The sequence below is a fragment of the Macadamia integrifolia genome, unplaced genomic scaffold, assembly GCF_013358625.1.
Source record: "Macadamia integrifolia cultivar HAES 741 unplaced genomic scaffold, SCU_Mint_v3 scaffold_227A, whole genome shotgun sequence".
In the NCBI taxonomy this organism is placed as follows: Eukaryota; Viridiplantae; Streptophyta; class Magnoliopsida; order Proteales; family Proteaceae; genus Macadamia; species Macadamia integrifolia.
In genome coordinates this window covers 7,761-18,767 of record NW_024870650.1, presented here as the reverse complement: position 1 = coordinate 18,767, position 11,007 = coordinate 7,761, and the positions used below count along the sequence as shown (strand labels likewise).

The following is an 11,007-nucleotide window of genomic DNA, read 5'->3' as shown; positions in this document are numbered from 1 at the left end:
CCTCCTACAACCCTAGCTTGAGCTTCAGAAAACCTTCCCTGGAGATCGGCTCCAGGTTTAGTTCTTCATCTGTGATCCGCAAGTAGCACGAAAGGAAAGATTGGAATCTACAACAACACAACCAATGAATGGAAAACAACTAATCTATATGACCATCTATAAGACAAAGCCTTCTGTACCAAGGAGTCAACCACACTATCCGAAATTGGGGTCTCAGTGCATCACATTTAGACTTTCGGAAGTAGTCTCACACCTGTAATACACATGAGACAGGAACAAGGGAGTCAAGGACAATAGATCGTCATTTGGCTTGAAGGTCACTCACTAAAAGGACCAGAGCAGAAAGACTGTTCGATGCAATTTCATAGAAATGTTGAAGGCAAATCCTCAAACCTATCACCAATGGACTTATTGGATTCTCTTCAATTGGAAAGGGAAGAAAAGAAAGGAACTGATGGATTAGAATAAAGGATTTCTCCCTTAGTGGCAAACACCATCCAATAGAATACGACCCAAATGGGTCCCTTTTGCAACCCCAAAAGCGTCCTAATATATTCTCGTATCATCTAATCTGACGACGTCAAGTCCCTCCTTTTCCCCAACTTTCTCTAGTCCCAATGCACCACTTAAACCTCTACAAGACACTGTTTTATGAGCTTCCCTCAGAATGGATTTCTAACACTTTTGTTTCAATGGAGAAGTTCATGAGCTTGGCTCTAAGTCTCTTCTTAGTTCTGATGCTTAACACAGTAGTCTCGGCGGTTGATATCTTCACTGATGCGCTTCTGGGCTTAAAATCAGGGCTCATTGATGGTTCAAACAGTTTGAACGATTGGTCCATACCCTCCGGAGGAAGCCCATCTGAAACAATCTTGGCTTGCTCTTGGTCAGGGACATAGTTAACAAATTCGGATTCGAGAATTATTCGGACGGAGAATTATTCGGAATAATTCGGATGATTAATTGAAGGATTCGGTCAAAAAAGCTTATTGGTTTTTTTTTTTAAATAATGTTTAAATAAACCGAATAATTCGGTTTAATTCGGATCCGGTCCGAATTATTCGCGATTTATATTCAGTTTTGAAAAAGTCGCGAATTTTAAAGAATTTTATTTTTAATTCGGATTCGGTCCGAATTTTTGATAAAATTCGGAAAAATTCGGTTCGACCGAATAATTCGCGAATTATTCGGCCGAATTGATAACTCTGGTCAGGGATCACTTGTACTAAGAACTCAAGCATGATTGGTGGTCTAGACCTGTCAAGGAAGAAACTATCTGGTTCAATCTCTGGTAAGCACATCAATGTCTTGTCCAATCTGGTGGACCTGAACCTCAGTCAAAACTCCTCTGGGCAACTTCCAGTGAAGACACTCAATCTCACTAATATGAGGAGGTTAGACATCAGTAGAAACAACTTCAGAGGCAATTTCCCAGATGGGATTTCTGCAATGCAACACTTGGAATTGCTTGATGCATTCAGCAACAGTTTCTCAGGCCCCTTGCCTCAGGAATTTGCCCAACTGGATTCACCCAAGGTGCTTAATTTAGCTGGTAGTTATTTCAAGGGTCCAATTCCATCAGATTATGGGTCTTTTAAAAGTCTTTGAGTTTCTTCATCTTGCCGGGAATTTAATCAATGGTGAAATCCCTCCAGAGCTTGGAAAGCTCAAAACAGTTAAGCATATGGAGATTGGATATAACTCTTACCAGGGTAGCATCCCTTGGCAATTGGGTAACATGAGCAAGATCCAATATCTTGACATTGCTGATGCAAATCTGTCTGGTCCAATCCCTAATCATCTCTGCAATCTTACCAATCTCCAGTCACTGTTCTTGTTCATGTACCGTCTTACTGGACCAATACCTCAGGGATTCGGCAATCTCACATCTCTTGTAAACTTGGATCTCTCTGATAACATGATTTCTGGGTCTATTCCGGAGAGTTTTGCGGGCTTGAATAATCTCCATCTTCTTAGCCTTATGTACAATCATATGAGTGGGTCTGTTCCTGAGGGGATAGCAGAACTTCCACTACTGGATACGCTTTTGATATGGAACAATTTATTCTCTGGACCATTGCCTCAGAGCCTAGGGAGGAACTCTAAACTGAAGTGGGTGGATGTTTCTACAAATTATCTCACTCGAGGTATTCCACCAGAGATCTGCTTAGGAGGTTCCTTGTCAAAACTGATGTCATTCTTAAACGGTTTTACAGGTGACCTTTCTGCTCTTGCAAATTGCTCTTCCCTTGTCCGTCTCTGTATCGAAGATAATTCATTCTCTGGTGAGATCCCCTTGAAATTTAACCTTCTTCCTGATATCACATATGTCGACCTCTCCAGAAATAAATTTACAGGAGGGATCCCCAGAGACATTTCTCAAGCTTCAAAGCTCCAGTACTTTAATGTCTCTGAGAATCCAGGCCTAAGAGGAGTGCTTCCTGCCAAAACATGGTCACTGCCACTTCTGCAGAACTTCTCAGCTTTCTCTTGTAATATCTCAGGCTATCTGCCTACATTTGAATCCTGCAATTCTGTTTCTGTACTTGAACTGGATAGGAACAGTTTATCAGGGGCCATCCCAAACAGCATTGCCAACTGCCAGGCTCTTGAGAGGATGGATTTGGCTAACAATAGCTTGACAGGTTATATGACTGTTGAGTTAGCAAGTCTTCCCGCCCTCCGTGTCCTGGACCTATCACAAAATAAATTCAAAGGTTCCATACCAGTTAAGTTTGGCAATTCTTCGAGCTTGGTACTTCTAAACGTTTCTTTCAATGATATTTCTGGTTATGTCCTGATACGGCCAAACTAAATACCCAGTCAGGTAAGAACACGTGGTATCCAAGGGAAGGACATGTGCCGCTCACCTGATAGAGGCCGCAAGGACTCTAACCACGTAAACCGCGAGAAGAGAATATTCCCCAATCAAAGGGGATAGGACGTATCCGAGTAGGACTCGGAAAGGGAAAAAGGCGGACCCAAGGGGGACTCCAAAAAGGAAACCCTAAACCCCAAGCACTATAAGAGAGAGCGGGAGAGGAGGGGAGAGGAAAGAAATTAGACCCACACATTACTCCTGTAAAAAACTGTTCTACCGGTCTCTAACTTGGGCGTCGGAGGACTAACCCCGGAGAGACCTCCAGGCCTCTGCCTTCGGTGCTTGTGCATGATCAACTCATACGGATTTTTGGCAGCAACAGATTGGCGCCATCCATGGGAATGACAGTAATGGTGGGGAAAACCTACAATCGTAAGAAAACAAGAGCAGCGCCGAGCATAAACATGGATGAGGAGGAACCTTCAGGAGGACTCCCTTCCTCGACGGAAATCGGCGAAGAACGGGGAAACGATGATCGGGAAGGTTCCACGAGGAACCAGCGCTCTGCCAGATATTTGGTTCGTGGAGAAGGTAATTCTCCACCCCCTCCTAGGGCGCAGGAATATGTGACAAGGGAGCAGTTCGAAGCCCTTCAAGAGAAGTATGACCGAATGGATGAGACAATGAAGGAGGTCTCCAAGGCTGTCTCTCAGAAGACCGGCGGAGCACCGCAAGGCCCCCATATCCAACCAGAGCGCGCTCAAGACGAGGACCAGAGTAGCACAAGATCGATAAGGTCCGATAAGAATCGTCGCAACCGAGCACTGAGGGAAAGCCCCGCACCCAAGGACAGGCCCGACGCGCCGTTAGGACCAGGCATGGGGAACCACTCCAAGTAGACGGACAAACACGAAGACACGGGGTTGAAGCAGATGATCCTAGACCTGAAGGATGAGATCTGGAAGGTAGCAAAAACCCAGGAGGAAACTCGCAAGCCAGACCTCACCAATGACATGGCTCTAGCTGATGAAGTCATGAAGGACTCGCTCCCGATTGATTTTCGTCTGCCCAAATATGATACCTACGATGGGTTTGGAGACACCGTCAATCATCTAGAAGGCTTAAGGTTGTGATACAGTTCTATCAAGTCTCGGAAAACATCATGTGTTGAGCCCTGCCTTTGACGTTCAGAGGAGAAGCAAGGTTATGGTATAACCGCTTGCCGACGAAATCGATCCACAGCTTCAGCGATTTGAGTTACTTCTTCGTGAAGGGATTCTCCAGTAGCCAACCCCTGACCAACATAAAACAACATGAAGGAGAGTCGTTGCTACATGAAGCACTTCCAGCAAGAGAAGATCACGATCAGAGGTCTGGACCCGAAAGTAGAGTTCACGGCCCTGCTGGGAGGCGTCAAGGATAAAGAGTTAAAAAGGTCTTTGGCTAAGCATACACCAAGGAACCTTGCCGAGTTGAGGGCTTTATGTGATAAGTATATCTAGACAGAAAAGACCCTTCAAGCCGATGAAGAAGCTGAAGAGAAGACAGGGAGGAAAAGGATCTTAAGAGGCGATGACAAACCTTCCGAAGAGGGCAAAAGACGAAAGTCCGAACGTGGTCGGGCACCCAGTCCACTGAAGAAGTTCGAGAAATACGCGTCCCTGAACCGGAAACGAATGGATGTGCTAATGCGGATAAAGGACTCCCCATATGCCAAAGCCATGAAGTGGCTAGGGAAGATGGGACGACAACCTAAGAGATGCAATATGGACAAATGTTGCCACTTCCACAGGGACCACGGCCACGACACTGAAGATTGTTGGCACTTGAAGGGGGAAATAGAAGGAATGATCCGAAGAGGGTATCTAGGCCGATTGGTAGACAGCGAAAAGGAGGATGCCCATGACGGTAATGACCGCAGGGACAACCACTAAAGAGACGGCAGAGGCCACCATAAAAGGAGGCGGCCAGCCCGCCGAGGCAATCAGGAAGGGCAAAGGGACCGGACACCCGAGGAATCCCACCATCACCTTCGGGATGATCATAAAAGCTCAAGTAGGGTTATAGCGACAACCTGTGGAGGCCTTGCCGCTGGAGAAAGTTCAACCTCGGTCAGGAAAGCAAAAGCCTATCACGAAGCGTGCATGTGGCTGAATGGTAGCACAAGAAGGCAAAGACGGGGATGGTTATTTCCTTCTCGGATGACGACCTAGAAGGGGTGCACACGCCACATAACGATGCCCTAGTAATCACCATGACCATAACCGATTGTAGAGTAAAAAGGATCATGGTGGATAACGGCAGTTCAGCTGATATTCTATTCCTTGAAGCTTTCCAGAAGATGGGCCTGGACGAGGGAAAGCTGAAGAAGGTTGAACACCTGTTGCAAGGATTCTTCGGCTCCCCAGTAAAATTTTAGGGATCGGTTGAGTTGCCAGTAAGAGCTGGCACCAGAAACCGCCAGGTAATAGTCATGATCAACTTCCTGGTAGTAGGCATTACCTAGGCTTTCCTACCCTTACCTGCTAAGCCGAAGCCCTATGACAGTCCATGCTCGGAGTTGATTGTCGTTAAATCAACAAAAAATAGTAATCACAGGGTAAGAGTTGGGCTGCACCAAGGGCAGGGATCGTCCTGACCAATGCTATCACCTCAGCCATCATCAGGCCGTGCTATCACCTCGGCCATCATCAGGCCTTGCTATCACCTCGGCCATCATCAGACTGTGTTATAACCTCAGCATCTTCTCAAGCCGTGCTGTCACCTCAGCCATCATCACGTCGTGCTGTCACCTCGGCCCTCCTTCAGGCCGTGCTAGAATCTCAGCATCTCCTCAGGCCGAGCTACCACCTCGGTCATCATCAGGCCATGCTGCCACCTTGGCCCTCCATCAGGCTATGCTACCAGTCATAGGCTCGACCAACCTATCACCTTCGCTTGGCACTGTCAATGATGATAATAAAAAGGCACGAAGGAATCTAAAAGAAAGGCGTTTCCTTCATCGAAGAAGGCCGAAGGCATAAATTACAAGAAGGATGGAAGGCCCAAGTTCAAAAGATACAAAAAAAGAGACCCGAAGGTCATTACCTCGGTTGGGAGCTCAGGCACAGGCCGAGCGGACCTGACCGAAAGTCCTTATCTCAGTTGGGAGCTTAGGCAAAGGCCAAGCGGACCTGACTGAAGGTCACCTCGGTTGGAGGCTCTGGACTAAGGCCCAGTAGACCTGTCCGAAGGTCATTACCTCGGTTGGGAGCTCAGGAAAAGGCCCTGATCGAATGTCCTTACCTCAGTTGGGAGCTCAGGCAAAGGCCGAGCAGACCTATCCGAAGGTCACCACCTCGGTTGGGGGCTCTGGGCTAAGGCCGAGCTGACCTGACCAAAGGTCACAACCTCGGTAGGGGGCTCAGGCAAAGGCCAAGCAGACCTGACCGAAGGTCCTTACCTCGGTTGGGTGCTCTGGCTATAGCCGAGCTGACCTGACTGAAGGTCCTTACCTCGGTTGGGAGCTCATGCTAAAACCGAGCTGACCTGACCAAAGGTCACAACCTCGGTAGGGAGCTCAGGCAAAGGCCGAGCAGACCTGACCGAAGGTCCTTACCTCGGTTGGGGGCTTTGGACTAAGGCCGAGCAGACCTATCTGAAGGTCATTACCTCAGTTGGGAGCTCAGGCAAAGGCCGAGCGGACCTGACCAAAGGTCCTTACCTCAGTTGGGAGCTCAGGCAAAGGCCAAGCAGACCTGTCCGAAGGATATTACCTTGGTTGGGAGCTCAGGCAAAGGCCGAGCGGACCTAATCGAAGGTCCTTACCTCAATTGGGGGCTTTGGACTAAGGCTGAGCAGACCTATCCGAAGGTTATTACCTCGGTTGGGAGCTCAGGTAAAGGCCGAGCGGACCTGATCGAAGGTCCTTACCTCTGTTGGGGGCTCTGGACTAAGGCCGAGTACACCTGTCCTAAGATCACCACCTCGGTTGGGGGCTCTAGGCTAAGGCCGAGCTGACTTGATCGAAGGTCAGAACCTCGGTAGGGGGCTCAGGCAAAGGCCAAGCAGACCTGACCGAAGGTCCTTACCTTGGTTGGGTGCTCTAGCTATGGCCGAGCTGACCTGACTGAAGGTCCTTACCTCGGTTGGGAGCTCATGCTAAGGCCGAGCTGACCTGACCGAAGGTCACAACCTTGGTAGGGAGCTCAGGCAAAGGCCGAGCGGACCTAGGCAAAGGCCGAGCAGACCTGTCTGAATGTCACCACCTCAGTTAGGGGCTCTAGGCTAAGGCCGAGCTGACCTGACCTAACCGAAGTTCACAACCTCGATAGGGGGCTCAGGAAAAGGCCAAGTTGACCTGATCGAAGGTCCTTACCTTGGTTGGGGGCTCTGGCTATGGCCGAGCTGACCTTACTGAAGGTCCTTACCTCGGTTGAGGGCTCAGACTAAGGCCGAGAAGACCTGATTGAAGGTCCCCACCTCGGTTGGGAGCTTCGACTAAGGCCGAGCTGACCTGACCGAAGGTCAACCTCAGTAAGGGGCTTAGGAAAAGGCCGAACTGACCTGACCGAAGGTCCTTACCTCGATTGGGGGCCCTGGCTATGGTCGAGCTGACCTTACTGAAGGTCCTTACCTCTGTTGGGGGCTCGGGCTAAGGCCGAGCAGACCTGATCGAAGGACACCACCTCAGTTGGGAGCTCTGGAAAAGGCTAAGCAGACCTAACCGAAGGTCCTTACCTCGGTTGGGTGCTCTGGCTATGGCCGAGCTGACCTGATTGAAGGTCCTTACCTCGGTTCGGAGCTCATGCTAAGGTCAAGCTGACCTGACCGAAGGTCCTTACCTCGATTGGGGGTTCTGGACTAAGGCCGAGCAGACCTGTCAGAAGGTCATTACCTGGTTAGGAGCTCAGGAAAAGGTCGAGCGGACCTGACCGAAGGTCCTTACCTCGGTTGGGAGCTCAGGCAAGGGCCTAGCGGGCCTGACCGAAGGTCTTAGTCACGGGCAGCACGAAAGCCGAGGCCGAAAGAATAAGGCCTAGGCAACATATGGATGGAAAATGAAATGATGAAAGACATGATTACTCCCACAGGAAGAGCCTCCTAGTGGAAGTAAGGGGGTTGCTGACATGGCCAAACTAATTACCCAGTTAGGTAAGAACATGTGGTATCCAAGGGAAGGACATGTGCCGCTCACCTGATAGAGGCCGCAAGGACTCTAACCACGTAAACCGCTTGAAGAGAATATTCTCCAACCGAAGGGGATAGGACGTATCTGAGTAGGACTCAGAAAGGGAAAAAGGCGGACCCGAGGGTGACTCCAAAAAGAAAACCCTAAACCCCAAGCACTATAAGAGAGAGTGGGAGAGGAGGGGAGAGGTAAGAAATTAGACCCACACCATTACTCCTGTAAAAAACTGTTCTGTCGATCTCTAACTTGGACATCGGAGGACTAACCCCGGAGATACCTCCGGGCCTCTGCCTTCGGTGCTTGTGCAGGATCAGCTCATATGGATTTTCGGCAGCAACATGTCCCTTGAGAAAAGATTTTCAGGTCATGGGTGCAAGTGCTTTCATTGGAAATCCACAGCTATGTGGAGAACCTCTGCAACCCTGTCTTGATTCAAGGGAAGCTCCTCACGAGGCTGGGTTCAGACTGGGGAGCAAAGGGACAGAAAAGCTTACATGGGTTCTGTTACTATGCATAGGTGTGGGTTTATTCATTGTGATGGCAGCTTTTGCCATCTTTTATCTTCAGAGGGGAAGTAATGGTCACGTTTATTGGGCTTCCTGAATTTACAGCAAATGATGTTCTAAGGAGCTTCAGTTACACAGAATCCATAGAGCCAGTGCCACCGTTTTCAGCTCTGGTAAGTAAAGCTGTTCTGGCAACAGGAATAATAGTTTCAGTGAAAAAGATTGAATGGGAAGCAAGTACGAGGGGCGTGATGTCAGAATTTATAACCCGCATGGGCAATGCCAGGGATAGGAATTTGACCAGATTGCTGGGGTTCTGTAGCAACAAGCATGTTGCATATCTTCTTTATGATTACTTGCCTAACCGAAATCTGGCTAAGAAGATGAACATGAAATGGGGATCCCCCATTACTACTTGGTCGGCCAAGTATAAAATTATAATAGGGATTGTGAGGGCCCTCTGCTACCTTCACCATGACTGTTATCCTACAATTCCACATGGAGATCTGAAGGCAAGTAACATGGTGTTTGATGAAAACTTGGAGCCTCATCTTGAAGAATTTGGGCTTAGAACTCTGCTGCAGATGAGTGAAGGTTCACTTCAAAGAAGTATATCAAGTATTGGTACACTATCAGATTCAGGTATGTTGTACTATTGTCCTGTTGTTCTCTAAACTTTATGGAATGATCTTAATCCAAGATATCTGAAATAACTGGTTCAGTCATAACATACAAACAGAATTTTATCATTAAATGTTACAGCATAGGGAAGAATATGCTTAAATCACCGATAGATATGTCTTGAGCTTTTTGTTAAAATCATAAAGGATCAAACTGGAAAAGGGCAAGTGGGGGAATAGATCATTCAAGTGCTTGTTTCCTCCCAAGAGCAGTAATAATGTCTTAGAATAACAAATATTACAGTATTATCAAGGATTAAAGTATCGGTATCGATCGCCGTATCGGTCGGTCAAAATTAAGATACGTATCGGAGGATATCGTATCGTATCAGAGATACGCTAAGATATGCTAAAGATACGCACATAAATGGATAGGGAACACATTTTTATACACTTTTGCATAAAAAAATAGTTAAAAAAAGCTATATATAACATGTAGAATGCATAAATACTTAAGTAGAGGGTATCGTATTGATAGACAAATATATTGAGTTGAAAATGTTCAAAATGATGAGGTTTGAGTTTCTTACAGTTTTTTCTTTTCTCATTGCCATTGCCACTGTGATGAGTGCCGTGAAGAGTGTCGTGGTGGTTCAAATCTTTGGCTAGGACCTTCTTCTTCTATAGGAGCAACTACGATGATATTCTGCAGTTGTCGAATATAGGCACAATATTTACCCCAGTCGAAATATTTATGGTAGTGGGTCTCCCATTCATTGAAGAAAAATTAAATTTTTTTTATAGAAGTTGTAGATTAAATGTTTTTAAAGAACATATAAAAAATCAACAAAGTGTGGACCAATATATTTGAGTAGATCTAAGAAATAAAAAAAAAATTGAAACCCTCACTTTTTTGGGGAAAAAATGTGGGTTTCATTTGAAATCATGTATTTAGTAATTATAAGTTATGACATTATTTTTAAGAGTTGAATGAACTAAATTTTCTAAAAAAATAATTTTTTTGGGGATTTTTTTTTAAATTAATTTCGGAATAAAAAAATTAAAAAAATATATTTTTTTGAGAAAAATCACAAATTTTCATGGAAGTTGTAGAACACTTGTTTTTACATAACATATAAAAAATCTAAACATTTTTAATCATTTAGCATGAGTAGATCTAAGAAATTTGAAAAAAATTGAAACCCTCATTTTCTCTTGAAAAAAGTTTGTAAATCCTTATAAATCCAATGATTTCATGTAATAATGATGCACAAAATGTGAAGTATAATGAACCTTAGATTTATAAAACAACTTGAAAATCTAAGGTTAAAGTTGAAAAAAGTGAGTGGGTGAGACGGAGAAGATGTCTGAGAGCCCTTTCACAGTCACAGGGGATGGTCCAGGAGGTGGCTTCCCGCCGGATAGGGGAAGGCAACTCCGGTTAACAGACTTTTGGAAGGCTCATCCTCCAATGGAGAAGGCGGTTTTGGATGGAGGAAAGGAGCCTTCTGCTGCTGCAAATAAATCCTTCGCCTCCATTGTTGGTTCTGATACCGAAGCTTCTGCAAAAGTGACCGTCCCAACTGATCAAATACCACACAAATCTTATGCGAATGTGGTAGGCTCAAACACATCGATGGTGGATGAACTGCCCGACCCTGTTCATGCAGGGAATTCGACCAAGGTGATCATTCCCCAGGAGGCTTACGAGGATAGATTACTAAAATATCGATTTGCCCTGATTGGCAGAATCAATTTTTGTTTTCTTTCCCTGGATGATGTTCGCAGAGAAGCCCGTGACTCTTGGAAACTGAAAGGTAAAGTGAAGATGATACCCATGGGTAAGGGCTTCACGATCTTCCAATTTGAGTCTGAGCATGACATGGCCCA

The 11,007-nt window shown here is 46.3% G+C and overlaps 1 pseudogene; it reads left to right on the top strand.

Moving 5' to 3' along the window:
- Positions 1–692: 692 nt before the first annotated feature.
- LOC122071446 overlaps positions 693–11,007 on the top strand; it is an 11,722-nt pseudogene continuing 1,407 nt past the window's right edge.